The 15,807-nt window shown below is 48.6% G+C and overlaps 1 protein-coding gene across 8 annotated transcripts in view; it reads left to right on the top strand.

Moving 5' to 3' along the window:
• The window catches only part of Cracd (capping protein inhibiting regulator of actin dynamics), a 219,527-nt gene that overhangs the window by 94,999 nt on the left and 108,721 nt on the right, over positions 1-15,807 (top strand). For 6 of the 8 annotated variants that reach the window (XM_052199561.1, XM_052199558.1, XM_052199557.1 and 3 more), the window contains one exon: positions 4,855-5,000. The exons of 1 other annotated variant lie outside the window; for it this stretch is intronic. The gene's annotated coding sequence lies outside the window, so the exon portion shown is untranslated. Of the gene's footprint in view, positions 1-4,854; positions 5,001-15,807 lie in introns of those variants that run through there. One more of the 8 variants, XM_052199563.1, reaches the window with a different exon arrangement.

Genomic DNA, 15,807 nt, shown 5'->3' with positions numbered 1-15,807 from the left:
TCACAGGTGTCCTGGCTTGTAGGAGGGAATGAATCCAGTAGATGTGGCCGCACGCTGGACTGGTCCCGTGACACTGGGCTGTGCAACTTGCTTTCCTCACCTTCCAGGGCGGTCTTCAGCCGTCCAGTTCAGAATTTTTTTTTTTTTTTTTTTTTTTTTTGCCTTGTGCTGTTTGTTCTGGTCTGCTAATGTGTCGCTTCTTTCTTAGTGCTCATATTTGGAAAAAACGACCCAGATATACTTATTACTTTTAGCTTTATAACCCCACCCCACCCCACCCCACAGATCATTACGTTTTTGATTAGTATATGAAGTCACGGACTTCACTGTGGGATTATCACCGAGCTTCGCTCATACACACCATCTTCTTCGTTAGATATAAAGGGTGCAGGTAGGTTTGATTGTTGGGTACTAGGGACTGAACCCAGAGTCTCACATGTGCTAGGCAAGTGACCTTCCACTGAGCTATACTCCAGCTCTGTGTGTGTGTGTAATACATACACACTAAATATTATTTTTATCATTATTGATTTTGAAACAGGCTCTCACTGTTACCTAGGCTAGCCTTGAACGTTCTCTGGAGTCCAGCCAGGCCTCCATCCACAGAGCTCTCAGTGAGTCTTTCACATCTGCCTCTTCCCAGATGTTCTGCTTGGGAAGGCCCCGCGGGAGTGGAGGAGCAGGATTTCTGTGTTCTTTTGGGCATCGGGATCAGCCTTTCACCGTAGCCTTTGTAGCTGGTATTGCAGGCCACCACACGCATCCAGGACCACTTGCCTGGCTTCCATTCTTGAACCACAAACTCTCTTAAGCATTCTTCTAAGCTGCTGCTGCTGTGGGCGTGAAGGACATGAATAGATGTGGGCTTCCGGCAGGAAGTGCCCACCAGAGGACATTTGTAATTGCTGCCTTCACAGTAAGTGGGCATCTAGCTTTGTTGACCTAACACCTTGATGCCTATCAGGGTGCTTGTATGAAGAAACTTATCTGAGGTTTCCTACCTACTATTTTGCCTAAATGGCCAAAAAAAAAAAAAAAAAAAAAAATTAAGGAAAAAAAATTGACCTGAAACTTTTTTAAAACATGCATTAGTAGTATAGAGTAAAATATCATGGGTGGATTTGCCTGCACGTTAAAAGTTTGTAATAATTTGTAAAAATAAGAAAAGATAAATATAAAAATCTTATTTACGGTTTGGCACACACCTCTAATCCCAGTACTCAGAAGGCAGAGGCAGGTGAATCTTTGTGTGTTCAAGGTCACTCTCATCTACACAGTGAGTTCCAGCACAGCCAAGGCTACAAAATGAGACTGTCTCAAAAAAAGTTTTATATATATATATATAGTTTAATAGTTGAAATTTGAAGCCAGAGAGGTGGCACATGCCTTAATCCCAGCACTTAGGAGGCAGAGGTAGGTGGATCTCTGAATTCTGGGCTAGCCTGGTCTACAGAGCGAGTTCCAGGACAGCCAGGGCTACACAGAGAAACCCTGTCTCAATAAAAGACAACAAAAGAAAGAAAGAAAAGAAAAAAGAAATCGAAAATTGAAATACTAAATTTAAAAATCATTTAGAATTCCAATGTCTGTATCACATGGCAATTTTGTTTTTAATGTTTTGAGAAACTACCTGTCTTACTCAGGGTTTCTATTCCTGCACAAACATCATGACCAAGAAGCAAGTTGGGGAGGAAAGGGTTTATTCAGCTAACATTTCTGCATTGCTGTTCATCACAAGAGGAAGTCAGGACTGGAACTCAAGCAGGTCAGGAAGCAAGAGCTGCTGCAGAGGCCATGGATGGATGTTCCTTACTGGCTTGCTTCCCCTGGCTTGCTCAGCCTGCTCTCTTTTAGAACCCAAGAGCACCAGCCCAAAGGTGGAACCACCCACAAGGGGCCCTCCCCCCTTGATCACTAATTGAGAAAATGCCCCACAGTTGGATCTCATGGAGGCACTTCCCCAACTGAAGCTCCTTTCTCTGTGATAACTCCAGCCTGTGTCAAGTTGACACACAAACCCAGCCAGTCCAGTGGCCCTCCTCATGGCGCTAAGTCGCCGTCTCAGCATGGTGTGCTGGCTTTTGTCGAGACTGATGGTGCTACATCCTTCCATGTGTACACGGGTGTGCTTAACTTCTTTGGGGCATTGTCTATCGAAGTCCCATTTAGATAATTGGATTGTCTTTTTGTGACACAGAGGTGTCAGAGTGACACATCAGAATGGAAGTTGGCAACACCAAAATGTTCTTGGGGCTGTGTAAACCAGAGCTGACGCGCTATTGATGGGCATGCAACATGGGACAACCACATTGCAAAGATGTCTGGCAGTCTCTTTAACACCATCGACCTAAAACCTGGCAGTTCCACTGCTAGGAGAAGGCACTTCCCCAAGAGAATACATATTTGCAAAAAGCTGATAGAGAAATGGAACAGCTTTATCCAAAATTGCCCCAAATGAAAACAAACATTCAACCTTCTTGCAAGAAGATATTCCAAACGCAGCGTTTTCGTGAAAGGATTATTTATCAGCAATAAATACGATCAACGTGCTGATACAATTAAAGGTACAGACGACTCTCAGAGACGGTGTCTTGGGTGTGTTTGGCCAGACAGACACAAAGAGCACACTGTGTGCCATATACATGAAGTTTAGGAAGAACCGACTGTGCTCATGGGAATTGACTATTCCCAGAGGGCATGGAGTTAACTGACAGGGTCATGAGGGAACTTTCTGGAACTATAGATGTGTTCTATGTTTTCTTGATGATTCTAGAGCTGGGCCCTTTATCAGAAGTGTACCTAAATGAGCCAGGTTTAATAATGGTGCACGTTTTTAATCCCCGAGATCTGGAAATGAATCAGAGGCAGACAGATCTCTAAGCTCAGGCCATATGGGTTCACATAGGGCCAGAGTCACATGGTGACTCCAAACAATAATGTATCAAATGAGCGGCCCTATAGCACTACTTTTCACTGTATGTAAATCTTACCTCTTGTGAAGAGGGGCTATGTTTTTATAACCTCCTATTAATCTCTAATTATTTCAGAATAATTTATTTCAATAGTACTCTGATTTATTTCCATCAGCTGAAAGTTCTTTAGACCTGCTTTACAAACTATGCTAATTTCTGTAAGTGCTTGACTTGTGCCTTGAAAAAATATCTGGTCACAATCTTGCGTAGATGGCCAACAGCTAGTGTAACTGTGAGCTTTGTACCCTTACTGAGTGTGCTTTGTCCCCCTCCCTTCCTTTTGCTTGTATTGTAAGCTGCTAAGTGGTGTGTGTTACAGCCCTTTACTGGCTTCTAAACTGGAATGTGTCAATCATAGCTTCTTTAAAGACCGCAATCCTCAGCTCTGGATCATGCCAGAGTTTGCCTCCTCCTCCTTCTTCTTCTTCTTCTTCTTCTTCTTCTTCTTCTTCTTCTTCTTCTTCTTCTTCTTCTTCTTCCTCTTCCTCTTCCTCTTCCTCTTCCTCGTCTTCGTCTTCATCTTCTCCTTCCTCTTCCTCTTCTTCCTCCTTCCTCCTTCTCTTCCTCTTCCTCCTTTTCCTCATTCTCTTCTTCCTGACTCTTCTTCCTTCTTGCTTGCTCCCTTCCTTCCTTCCATCTTCCTCCTCCTCCTTCTTTTCATGACTCCATATGTGGTATTGACTTATCATTGTTGGTTTGCTTGTTTATTTATTTTGTGTTTGTGAGTGTTTGAACACGTCTGTGCAAATCTGTATGAAGTTCCCAAAGAAGCCAGAAGAGGGCACCAGATCCCTTAGGACGCAAGTTATGGATGGTTCTGAGCCTCCCTGTGTGTACTGGGAATAGAACCCAGGTCTTCCAGAGGGGCAATGGGTGCTCTTAACCACAGAGCCATCTCTCCAGCCCCTTGCTTCATCATTGCTGACTGAATGCACCACTTTCTGCATAAAACATCCTAGAGACTGTAGACGGTTTCTGTGGGGGGGGGGGTTGTTTTGTTTTCTTCTAAGGCCTTTTCCTTTGGCTTCTTACAATCATGCTGTTATGACTTGGCACCACCACGGTGACATAAGACTGGCCAAGTGGGTACGCTTGAGTTCTTCTTTTGAGCCAAGTGTTTGATTGATTGACTGATTGTCTTTACCAGCACTCTTTCATCAGCAGAGGAAGCTTCTGAACTGTCGCTGTCCCAAGTCCATGGAGCTTCCAAGAGCTCCGTTATCCTGTCAGTGCTGTCTGCTGTGTGGGGTGGTCCCTCACCACAGCCCAGAGAGGCTGAGTGCTGGTGGCAGTCTTGCGTTTCCCTCTCTGATCTCGCCTCCACCTGTGAGACAGGCTGTGCATGGGTTCTGGTCTGTCTCCGGGGTTTCCAGGAGACTTGCCCTAGGCTTCTGAAAAGCATGTAGCTGCTGGCGAAGGAAGGTGGTGCTGAACCACTTCTGGGCTACTCCTCTGGCTTCGCTGTCCTCATGACATGCCCGCACGTGTGTGTGTGTGTGTGTGTGTGTGTGTGTGTGCATGCGTTCATGTGTGTGTGTATGTGTCTGTCTTTGTCTATGTATACACAATCTTCCATGAAGAGGGAATGTGAAAAAGCTGTGTCTAGGAATGCAAATGTCCCAGCAGTCATCGATGTGGTTCTTTTGGTCCTCTTCAAAACAAGAAGATTTTTGTAAATACGCGTAATGCCATACAATAACATGTAGGATAAGCAAGGAAATGCAGTGTCACCTGAACCTAACTGAAAGTCTTGCAAAGGAAGCGAGTGAGCGAAGCCAACCTCTTTTTACTGACTTCGGTCAGGAAACAGAAAGGGGAACCAATGCTAATGGCTTCTGAGGTGAGGATGAAAGACATCAAGTGTGCCTCTTTTTCTCCACAGTTCCCAAGGGCTGTGACTCCCAGGTTGTGGCGGTGTTGCGCCCTGGTTCCTGACACACATCCCTGAGGTGGGTCCACCTTCCTACAAGAAGAAAAGTTTGGTGGCGAATTATCCAGCAACAACAGGAGTTGCATCCGTTCCTAACAGTAAGTCCTCTGCACAGGGCGCTGGCCGTGTGGAAAAAGTACCAGAGAATGTTTCACGTGCGCGCGCTCATGTGTGTGTGTGTGTGTGTGTGTGTGCGTGCGTGCGTGCTTGTATGCACTGGACTGTAAAATGGATAGGGTGCCTTCACTAAATATGGACGTTGGCATAGATTCCCCCGCCCTTCTACTTAGCCTCTGAATAAAACTTGAACAAGGTGCTGACGCCAGCTCTTTGATTAACCAACAAACCTAGGGAGGGTCTTTGTAAATAGGAGGGTGCATCACATGTGTGTCACTGTTATTTTTATGGGCTCTGTGTTATTATTCATCCTGTGCCGTAGGAAAGCACCTTCTGTCTCGTGGTGATTTTAGGTCATCGAGCATGGTTCTGTGGTTAACCGCTCAGTGCGCACCTTCTGAGAGCTCTGGGCCTAGGAGACAGTCCCCACCCATCTCGGATAAGCTGAGGGAAGAGATGGATATTAAGGTCAAAGAAGATGGCCGTCAGCGTTCCTCGTGGTGTGTGGTGTGTATTACACTTAGTTCGTGCCCCAAGCCTGGTCAGAGAGTAGTTACACCTGGCATGGTGTTTCCCCTCAGGGATGGGACCTCCCAAGGAGTCACATTCCAGGCAGAGGAAGGAGCAGAGCTTGCACGTCCGCAGGGCAGGCGTAACCAAGAGCCAGGGTGCTGAGACTACTGAACGGCAGTAGGAAGAGAGTGTGGAGAGGCTAGGTCAGGTCCAAAGAAGAGAAATGCGGTTCCATGGCTTAGATTCTGCCTTAGCTCCTTTTGTGCCTCTGCAACAGAATAGCCAGGCCTGGGTACTTTATAAAGAACAAACAAACAAACAAACACACACCACAGACTTACTTGATTTGTGGCTCTGGAGGCTGCAAGGCCCAGGCACACGCTGCTGGCATCTGGTAAGAGCCTTGTTGCCTCACGCCACAGAAGGAGAAAGGGCACAGTGCATGCCCGGGGGAAAAACGCAAGCTCACTCACGATGAGCCTCATGGCAGGAACATCTGTACAGTGTGATAACATCTGTCCATCCTCGAAGGCACAGTTCCTTGTGAACAGGGAGGCCTCCACGTCCCAACACTATTCCTCTCAAAACTCAGCTTCTAGCACATGAACTCTGAGGCACATATTCAAACATAACCAAATAGTCAGTTCCTCTGCTTTCGTATCAGTGTGACTCGGAATTCTAAGTGCATTTCCTTCACAGTTGTAATACATGCAGCCGTGCACACACACTAAGTAAATTAGAGCCCCGTCACCATACCAGCTTTCTGGGGGATCCTATAGCAAAGTGCCGAGACTCAGTGGCTGAGGACAAGAGAAACTTCCCACTTCTGTGAATATCGAGCCTGCCTCTAGTTAGGGCTGTGCTCCCAGCGGACTCACAGTGGGGCGTCCTTCCTTCTCCCTTCCCAGCTTGTGGTGGTGTGTGGCAAGCTGTGGCAGTCCTCGGCTTGTGGCTGCAGTCTTCCGGCTTCTGCCTCTTTCATAGCGAAACAATTCTGTGCATGTCTCCACGGCATCCCTGTCAAGCTTGTCCTCAAAGGCCAGCTCCCCCTTTCGTACAAGGACACCCCAGACATTGCATCAAAGGCCACCCTACTCTGCTGCAGTGCCTTCTTAGCTGGTTACTTGTGCAGCGACCCTGTTTTAAAAGTAAGGCTGCTTTCTGAGCGTGGCTGGTCAAGCCCTCACTTTATCTTTAGGAGAGGGGACCATAGTTCAGTCCGTCACAGCCCCCTGTCGTGGAACAGTACTGTCCCCACAGTGCAGGCAGCAGTGCCATCTTGTGAAACTCCAGTGGCTTGCCAAGGACAGAATCAGTAATCAAAAGAGACGAGCCATTGTGGATTCTGCCTTGTGCCTTGTGCCATTGATAACAGGTCACCGCTGTCAGAGACCTTCCCTGCCTAGAACAGGCGTCACACAGACACAGCATGGCGGTCTGGTCTGTATAGTTCAGTTCAGTCTCAGGTTGGCTCCTCCTCCTCAGTCGCATCTAAGGGAAGAGACTCCTCATCGGGATCTCACACCCTGTCACGGGATCTCACACCCTGTCACTCCCTGCTTGCTTCCCTTCAGGTCCTGACAAATACTGAGGACAGATGCTTTTTTTGTTGTTTTTAAAGGAGCTTTTCCAGGAAAATAATACTGCAGTTTCTGAGGTGTGTAGAGCATTTAGTGACAGGAACACAATTTTTTTCTCACGAAACATAGGGAAAATTTGCACACATGCACTCAAACACACATGCCACACTTCATGTCACTTCTAAAGCATTCGACACATTTTACTTTTCATTATTTTTTTTTTTTTGGATTTGATTTTTTCGAGACGGGGTTTCTCTGTGTAACCCTGGCTGTCCTGGAACTCACTCTGTAGACCAGGCTGGCCCCAAACTCAGAAATCCGCCTGCCTCTGCCTCCCAGAGTGCTGGGATTACAGGCGTGCGCCACCACCGCCCGGCACTTTTCATTATTTTTAAGTGCCTCTTAAACATGAAACTGAGCTGGCTGTCAGTGAGTGTGAGGCTGTTCCAGGACTGGTGGGTTAGGTGCAGTCTTAAGAGATGTGCCTGCAAAAGGAGCGCTACAACCAACGTGGAACAGAGCGCCCTCCGTGCCTGCGAGGCCACGTGGTTCAGAGTGACATCCCTGCCTAAGGCAGTCACATCAGTGGAGTGTCTAAGTCTCCGCCGGGATTGTACATGCTTAATGCTGTTTCCAGTCTGAGAGAGGACAGAGCCATGGGAGGAAGGAGTGCACCTGGGGCGGGGAGGCTGTACAGGGATGATGGGGGGCAGGGAGGCTGTACAGGGATGATGGGGGGGCAGGGAGGCTGTACAGGGATGATGAGGGAACAGGGAGGCTGTACAGGGATGATGGGGGAATGGGGAGGCTGTACAGGGATGATGGGGGACGGGAAGGCTGTACAGGGATGACTGAGAGGGACAGGGAGGCTGTACAGGGATGACTGAGAGGGACATGGAGGCTGTACAGGGATGATGAGGGAACAGGGAGGCTGTACAGGGATGATGGGGGGACAGGGAGGCTGTACAGGGATGATGGGGGAATGGGGAGGCTGTACAGGGATGATGGGGGGACAGGAAGGCTGTACAGGGGTGACAGAGGGAGTGGGAGGCTGTACAGGGATGACGGGGTACTGGGAGGCTGTACAGGGATGACTGGGGTGACAGGGAGCTTGTACAGGGGTGACAGGGGGAGTGGGAGGCTGTACAGGGATGATGGGGCACAGGGAGGCTGTACAGGGATAACGGGGGAACAGGGAGGCTGTACAGGGGTGACTGGGGGACGGGGAGGCCTTATTGTCCTAGATGGATGGATGGATGGATGGATGGATGGATGGATGGATGGATGGATGGATGGATAGATGGGAAGATGCAGGGACGACTGAGGGCCCCGCCTACCTTCCCTCCAGTTTAGCATTCCTGGGGACACTGCCCAGCAGTTTCCTATCAATTCTGTCTTCCCGCCGTCCTCTCTGTGTTTCAATCCCTTAAGCTTTGGTGCCTTGCTTTCCAGCTTAGTAGCTGACTGCCTTGGAGGTGTGTGCTGAAGCCTCTACCCACCCCAGCCCCCCTCTCCCTGCACCCCCTCCCACCACCTACCCCCACCCCTGCCGCCTTCCCCAAACCCGGAGCCCCCTCCCCAGGGACCCTTGCTCTCTGCAGCATGCATCTGCTGCGATCCGAAGCTCATGGAACTGACAAGGCCTTCAGCCTTCTGTCGATTTAAAATGGCCTGTCATCTTTGTCTGATGCCGACACCACCACAGAGCCCTGGTCCGAGTCTAGGAGACATAGGCCTATTTATTTAATCTATATGGTAAGCGTGTATTGTTGTTTTGTAGTTTGGGACAGTGCTAGGGTTCAAACCCAGGACCTAGTGTATACCAGGCCCACCATGGTACCACTGGCCTTCACTGCCCGCCCTCCAGCTGGCGTTGATGATGGAGTTGGCACTTGGCAACGGCTGGTGAATTGCTGCTACCCTGAGACTGCCCCTGCTGGTTAAGAATGAGTCAGGGCTGGGGAGAGGGCTCAGAAGGCAAAATGCCTGCCTGCCTGCTGCCTGCCTGCTCTCCTGCCTGCCTGCCTGCCTGCTCTCCTGCCTGTCTGCCTGCCTGCTCTCCTGCCTGCCTGCCTGCCTGCCTGCCTGTCTGCCTGCTCTCCTGCCTGCCTGCTGCCTGCCTGCTCTCCTGCCTGCCTGCTCTCCTGCCTGCCTGCCTGCCTGCCTGTCTGCCTGCCTGCTCTCCTGCCTGCCTGCCTGCCTGCCTGCCTGCTCTCCTGCCTGCCTGCTCTCCTGCCTGCCTGCCTGCCTGCCTGCTCTCCTGCCTGCCTGCTCTCCTGCCTGCCTGCCTGCCTGCCTGCCTGTAACACCAGAGCTGGGCTACAGGCTGGAGACAGGCAGGAGGATCCCAGAGGCTTCCTGGTCAGCCAGTGAGTACCTGGTGCAGTAAGTGACCCTGTTTCCAAAAATAAGATGGGAACCAAAGAGAAAGACACACGAGTTGGACCTCACACACAGACAGACAGACAAATGAACACATACAGGCACAGACACATACCCCCACACAGAGAGACAAATGAACACATACAGACACACATATACTCACACAAACATGGAGTCACACACAGAGACACACATTGATCTACACACACACACCAGTGTGTGGCCAAATAAATCAGGAGCCATTTGTTTAGATTTTTACTACAAGGCTCTGGCGAGCCCTGTGCTGGCTCGGTCGTCTGCCGCTGGGATGGGAGAAGAGGCTTTCCCTCACTCCTTGGCGACTTGATCCTGTTGAGAAGTTATGAATACTTTAGTACATTTTAAATATTCAGATAAGATTCGCTTGACAGGAAGTTACCTGCTCAATCAAGTTGTTTTTTTAAACTTTCTTTTCTACGATTAAAGTTTTTAAGATGGATGTGTTGGTACAAGCCTGTAACACCAGCTAACTGGGAAGGTGAGGCAGGAGAACTACAAGTTCAAGGCCAACCTTTGGTGATTTAGTGAGACCCCTGTCTGCCCCCCAAAAGAAAGAGCGAGCGGGGGAAGGAAGGGAAGAAGAAAGGAAGAAAGGACAGAGGGAGGGAGGGAGGGAGGGAGGGAGGAAGGAAGGAAGGAAGGAAGGAAGGAAGGAAGGAAGGAAGGAAAAGGCACTGGGATGTGATGGAGTCAGTGGACCTGCCTAGTATGTAGGGGTCGAACTCCTGTGTCCCAGTCCGGGACACGAGAGGGGCCCCAGTGCACTGGAGAATTAAATCTCATGTGTTTGCATCAAGAACACTCCGTGTTCAGTCCCCAGTACTGAACATAGAACTGTCCAAAGCACAATGAAGTAAGACAACCCATTTAAAAGTGTTTAAAAGAGAATAAATGCAACGATACATTTAGTACATTCCCAGTGCCATAAATTTACTTGCCTCTGACCCATTCTAAAACATGTCCATCACCTCAAATGGAACTCTGTGCCCATTATACAGTCATGCCCTGCCCCACCCCACCCCACCCCACCCCACCCATACCCCCACCCCCGGCAATTGCCGGATCTACTCTCCATCTCTACGGAACTGGAGTCCTGCTGCATGCGTCCCGTTGTATCTGGAAAAACAATAACTTGACTTATAGTTAACAAATCATTGTTTAATGACCTCACCCTCCTTCAGGAGTGCTAATGAAAGACTCCGAATCTTGGGAAATCCTCACTCAAGTCTCAGGATAGGACGACGCCCCAAAAAATTCACAAGAGACCATTCTTGATGCAAACACATGAAGTTTAATTCTCCAGTGCACTGGGGCCCCTCTTGTGTCCCAGACAGGGACACAGGAGTTCGACCCCGTGCAGCTGCAGCTGCAGCTGGGGGTTTTTAAAGAAACAGACCATAAAGAAAAAGGGGAGGGGATGCTCAGGCAGTGATGGGGAGATCGGTGGCAATTTATGGCTCAGCGGAAGGCTATAGGTTATCTTGGGCAAACACAATTACTTTGAGAGGGGATGAGCTGCTAGTCCTTGAAGCCCAGGGAAGTGCGAGGCTTTGAAGTTGGGGTGAGGAGTGATATCTTAAGGTTGACAGTTTCTATTTATTTATTTATCCATTCATTCATTCATTCATTCATTTATTATTCCATATATTTTTATTTACATTTCAAATGATTTCCCCTTTTCTGGCCCCCCACTCCCCGAAAGTCACATAAGCCCCCTTCCCTTCCCCCTGTTCTCCCATCCACCCCTTCCCACTTCCCTGTTCTCATTTTGCCCTATACTGCTACACTGAGTCTTTCCAGAACCAGGGGCCACTCCTCCATTCTTCTTGTACATCATTTGATGTGTGGATTATGTTTTGGATATTCCAATTTTCTAGACTAATATTCACTTATTAGTGGGTGCATATCATGATTGATCTTTTGAGACTGGGTTACCTCACTTAGTATGATGTTCTCCAGCTCCATCCATTTGTCTAAGAATTTCATGAAGTCATTGTTTCTAATGGCTGAATAGTACTCCATTGTGAATATATATATATATATATATATATATATATATATATATATATATACCACATTTTTTGCATCCATTCTTCTGTTGAGGGATACCTGGGTTCTTTCCAGGTTCTGGTTATTATAAATAGGGCTGCTTTGAACATAGTGGAGCATATATCCCTATTACCTGCTGGGGAATCCTCTGGGTATATGCCCAGGAGTGGTATAGCAGGATCCTCCGGAAGTGGCGTGCCCAGTTTTCTGAGGAACCGCCAGACTGATTTCCAGAGTGGTTGGACCAATTTGCAACCCCACCAGCAGTGGATTGCAAGAGGAAAGTGGATTCCTCTTTCTTCACATTCTCGCCAACACCTGCTGTCTCCTGAATTTTTAATCTTAGCCATTCTGACTGGAGTAAGGTGAAATCTCAGGGTTGTTTTGATTTGCATTTCCCTAATGACTAATGAAGTTGAGCATTTTTTAAGATGCTTCTCAGCCATTTGAAGTTCTTCGGGTGAAAATTCTTTGTGTAGCACTGTACCCCATTTTTAATAGGGTTATTTGGCTTTCTGGGGTCTAACTTCTTGAGTTCTTTGTATATATTGGATATTAGCCCTCTGTCTGATGTAGGGTTGGTGATGATCTTTTCCCAATTTGTTCGTTGCGATTGTCCTTTTGATGGTGTCCTTTGCCTTACAGAAACTTTGTAATTTTATGAGGTCCCATTTGTAAATTCTTGATCTTAGAGCATACGTGATTGGTGTTCTGTTCAGGAACTTTCCCATTGTACCGATGTCCTCAAGGGTCTTCCCCAGTTTCTTTTCTATTAGCTTCAGAGTGTCTGGCTTTATGTGGAGGTTCTTGATCCATTTGGAGTTGAGCTTAGTACAAGGAGATAAGGATAGATCAATTCGCATTCTTCTGCATGCTGACCTCCAGTTGAACCAGCACCATTTGTTGAAAAGGCTATCTTTTTTCCACTGGATGTTTTCAGCTCCTTTGTCGAGGATCAAGTGGCCATAGGTGTGTGGGTTCATTTCTGGATCTTCAATCCTATTCCATTGATCTGCCTGCCTGGGTTGACAGTTTTCGAAGTTGTACTATGTTCAGGCTAATTGCTAGGGGTTTGAGAATTTTGAGTTGGGGTTTCTCACTAACAGGCTGTGGGCGTATCAGTGGTTTCTAATTGAATCCGGCCAAGAAAACCAGCTCAGGGAAGCATCCGTCCTTGCAGTTGCTTCAGGAGACCAACAGCACTTTAGGATGAGATTACTTAATCTGTGAAGGCGTGAGGAGTCAGCTTGACCTGACTTCACCCCTGCCATATGGTCCACTCCCTTCAGCCACCGCCACTCCCCCCAACCCCCTGACTTAGGCTGCCATCGTTCTAGTTGCTTGAACTCTGATGTATCCCATCATGCATCTGAACCTGTAACTGATATTTTGGCTGCGGATCCAGAGATTAGATTGCCAGCCTAAGCAACAAAGCCAAGTTCTCTCCCGAGGGGGTTAGATGATACCAGTTGCTGGGGATGAAAATCTGAGGCATACTTTATACTGTCATCTCCTGGGGACCTCCTTAGGGAAGCAGCTCCTGCTCAGGAAGGGATCTGGGATGCAGACTGGGAAGGCATGAAATGTGAGTCCCCTCTCCCTCTGCCAGGCGTAACCTAAGAAGGCAGCGCAGGTGGAAAAGGGGGGAAATTGTGGCAAACAAGACTCAGTAAATCTTTTTTTTTTTTTTGTGGTGCCAAAGAGCCTATGTTCTAAGACTGCAGAGCCAAAGAATTGGGTTGGATTATGCTGGTGGCTCAGTCAGCGAAGGCCACCTGTCCATCTCTCTTCTCAGACCTCCTGGCAGGTCATTAACGAGGACCCTGGGGCCACAGTTACATACAAGCTCTTGCTGTCTCCTCTTAGCCTCAGTTGAATATCATGTTGCTAGATTGTGCATGAGATCGGACTGAATCTTCAGCTTTCAACCCCAAAGAGTTACTTCTGAGAGCCTCAAAATACCACCTGCGGAGTACTGGGATGGTGTGGACCACAAAACGGAATGATGGGCTTGCCAGGGTGGTCTTGTGGTTCCTCTCCTCTCTTCCTCCTGTTCTCCTTCCTGCTGCTCTCCCTCTCCCTCTCCCTCTCTCCCTCTCCCTCTCCCTCTCCCTCTCTCTCTCCCTCTCCCTTTCACCTTCCATTAGCATGCATGGGGTTGCTCATGCACCAGACATGGTGCTGGAGCTAAGGATATAAATGAGACCCTGCTGTCTAGGGATTCGTGCCACGCCCTCCTGCTACCTACCATCTGTCTGCAACTGCTTGTCCTGCTTCTGCAGAGACCTGGAAGAAGCTGTGTACTTGTCTGTCTCTTACAATAGGAGGCAGCTTGAAAGCCAGGTGTCCCCGCCCGCCTGGGAACCTCGGAACCTGTCAATCTAGCCGCAGCATCTACCAAGGGCATTGCCACATGAACCGAACTTCACCAAACCGAATTCAGATATGTAAACAGATACCAGGCTGAAGTGTGGTTCGTGATATTTGAGAGTGTTTTCTGCACAGAGTGCCTGGATCCCAGAAGGGGAAGTCAACAGCTCGCACAGGGAGAAGAGTGGCCTCCAGGGTCACTGAGCCCTCTGGGAAGAGGAGAGGTGTTTGCCAGACAAACAAGGGGACCCACAATCAGCAGAGGTCAGGCCATAGGAACATGCTTCTTGGGAGGGGACCTCCTGACCCTCTGGGTCCTCTCCTGGAGAACCCAGCTGCTTGATTGGCCGTAAGCCTCGGAAGTTAAAGAGGTTAGAACCAGGGGAGAAAAATATGCTGGGCTCCTCACCCTTAAAATGCCACCCATTTTAATCTTCGCCTTATTAAAATAAGTAAAAGTTCACTTCTTCGCCACACTGGCTCAAACTGGCAAGCTTTCAGATCCCCGGGGCCCTTTCAGCATTTGGGCAAACATGCCAAATGCCTCCCACAGAAAAGGCAGGGCTCTGCACTCCAGGCTTACAAAGGACAGACAGTAATAGAGTTTTGCTCCTAAGGAGACCAAAATGGGACTCTGACGGGTAAAAGCTAAAGTCAGCGGGGAGGGGGATCTCCACTACCATTTCTTATCAAAGGAGGGAAAAAACCCGTCTTATTTATATGCACGGCCACAGAACTGGTGTTAAGCTCTTTGAAATAAAGGACGTTAATTCTGAAGTTAGGAGCTCTGGGGGAACAAGGAAGAAGGTTGCAGTGCTGAAAGTGCTGGGCACAAGCCTCACCGAGTCCTTTCCACAGTGGAAAACAGCCCCAAAGAAACAATGGAGGCAGGACTTCAAATCCAAGACTTGATGCTATATATGCTTCTTTAATCTGTAACAAATATCAGCATTCTACTAGAGTCCCGGTTCACAGTTTTGATTATCTAACAAATAAGGACGGGTTTTTGTTTGTTTGTTTGTTTGTTTGTTTTCTGTTGTTTTGGGTTTTTTGGATTTGGTTTTTTCGAGACAGGGTTTCTCTGTGTAGCCCTGGCTGTCCTGGAACTCACTCTATAGACCAGGCTGGCCTCGAACTCAGAAATCCGCCTGCCTCTGCCTCCCAGAGTGCTAGGATTACAGGCGTGTGCCACCACTGCCCAGACATTCCAGACCTTGCCCCACTCACCTCCCCACCCACCCAGGCACCCCCCCTTCCCAGGACCCTCAAGTCTCTGCAGGGTTGGTACATCCTCTCCAACTGAGGGCAGACAAGGAGTCTTAACGATGAGTTTTCACCAGGACCTAACTTACTGTCCCACCTGGGAACCTGGGACCGTTGAATGGTGCACGACACAGAGAGAATAGCAACTGTCTGGGCATCCACACACAGTGCCCTTCTCGCTGTATCCTCAACTCAAGGGTTCAGCCGTCCCTGTCCTTAAGCACATTTGCAAATGACAGGTCCCCTGACCCTTCCCAGAGATGATTCTTTCCTGTGGACTCCCACAGCAGTTCCTGTGGATGTCTCTCTGCACCCCGTCATATGCAGAGGTCCGGCTCTGCCTGGTTGTGACTTGGTAAATAGGTCCTCTCTTCTACCAGGCGATAATTGATTACCTTGAGCCGTGGCATTTTCTTGGAGGTCTTTATCACATCCTCTTCCTCCGTCATCCCAGTATGCACCACACTATTGAGCCCTGATGGATGCTCAGAAATAAGTGGATGCCTTCGGTGAAGTGGATTTTAGATATCGGTAAATGTATGTGAGGATGTCTGCGTCTCCTGCCACCATCACCGGTAGCATAACTGCTTGG

Source organism: Apodemus sylvaticus, chromosome 11 (assembly GCF_947179515.1).
Source record: "Apodemus sylvaticus chromosome 11, mApoSyl1.1, whole genome shotgun sequence".
NCBI lineage: Eukaryota > Metazoa > Chordata > Mammalia > Rodentia > Muridae > Apodemus > Apodemus sylvaticus.
Note: the sequence above shows the minus strand (reverse complement) of the source record. Positions and strands in the feature narration are given on the sequence as shown.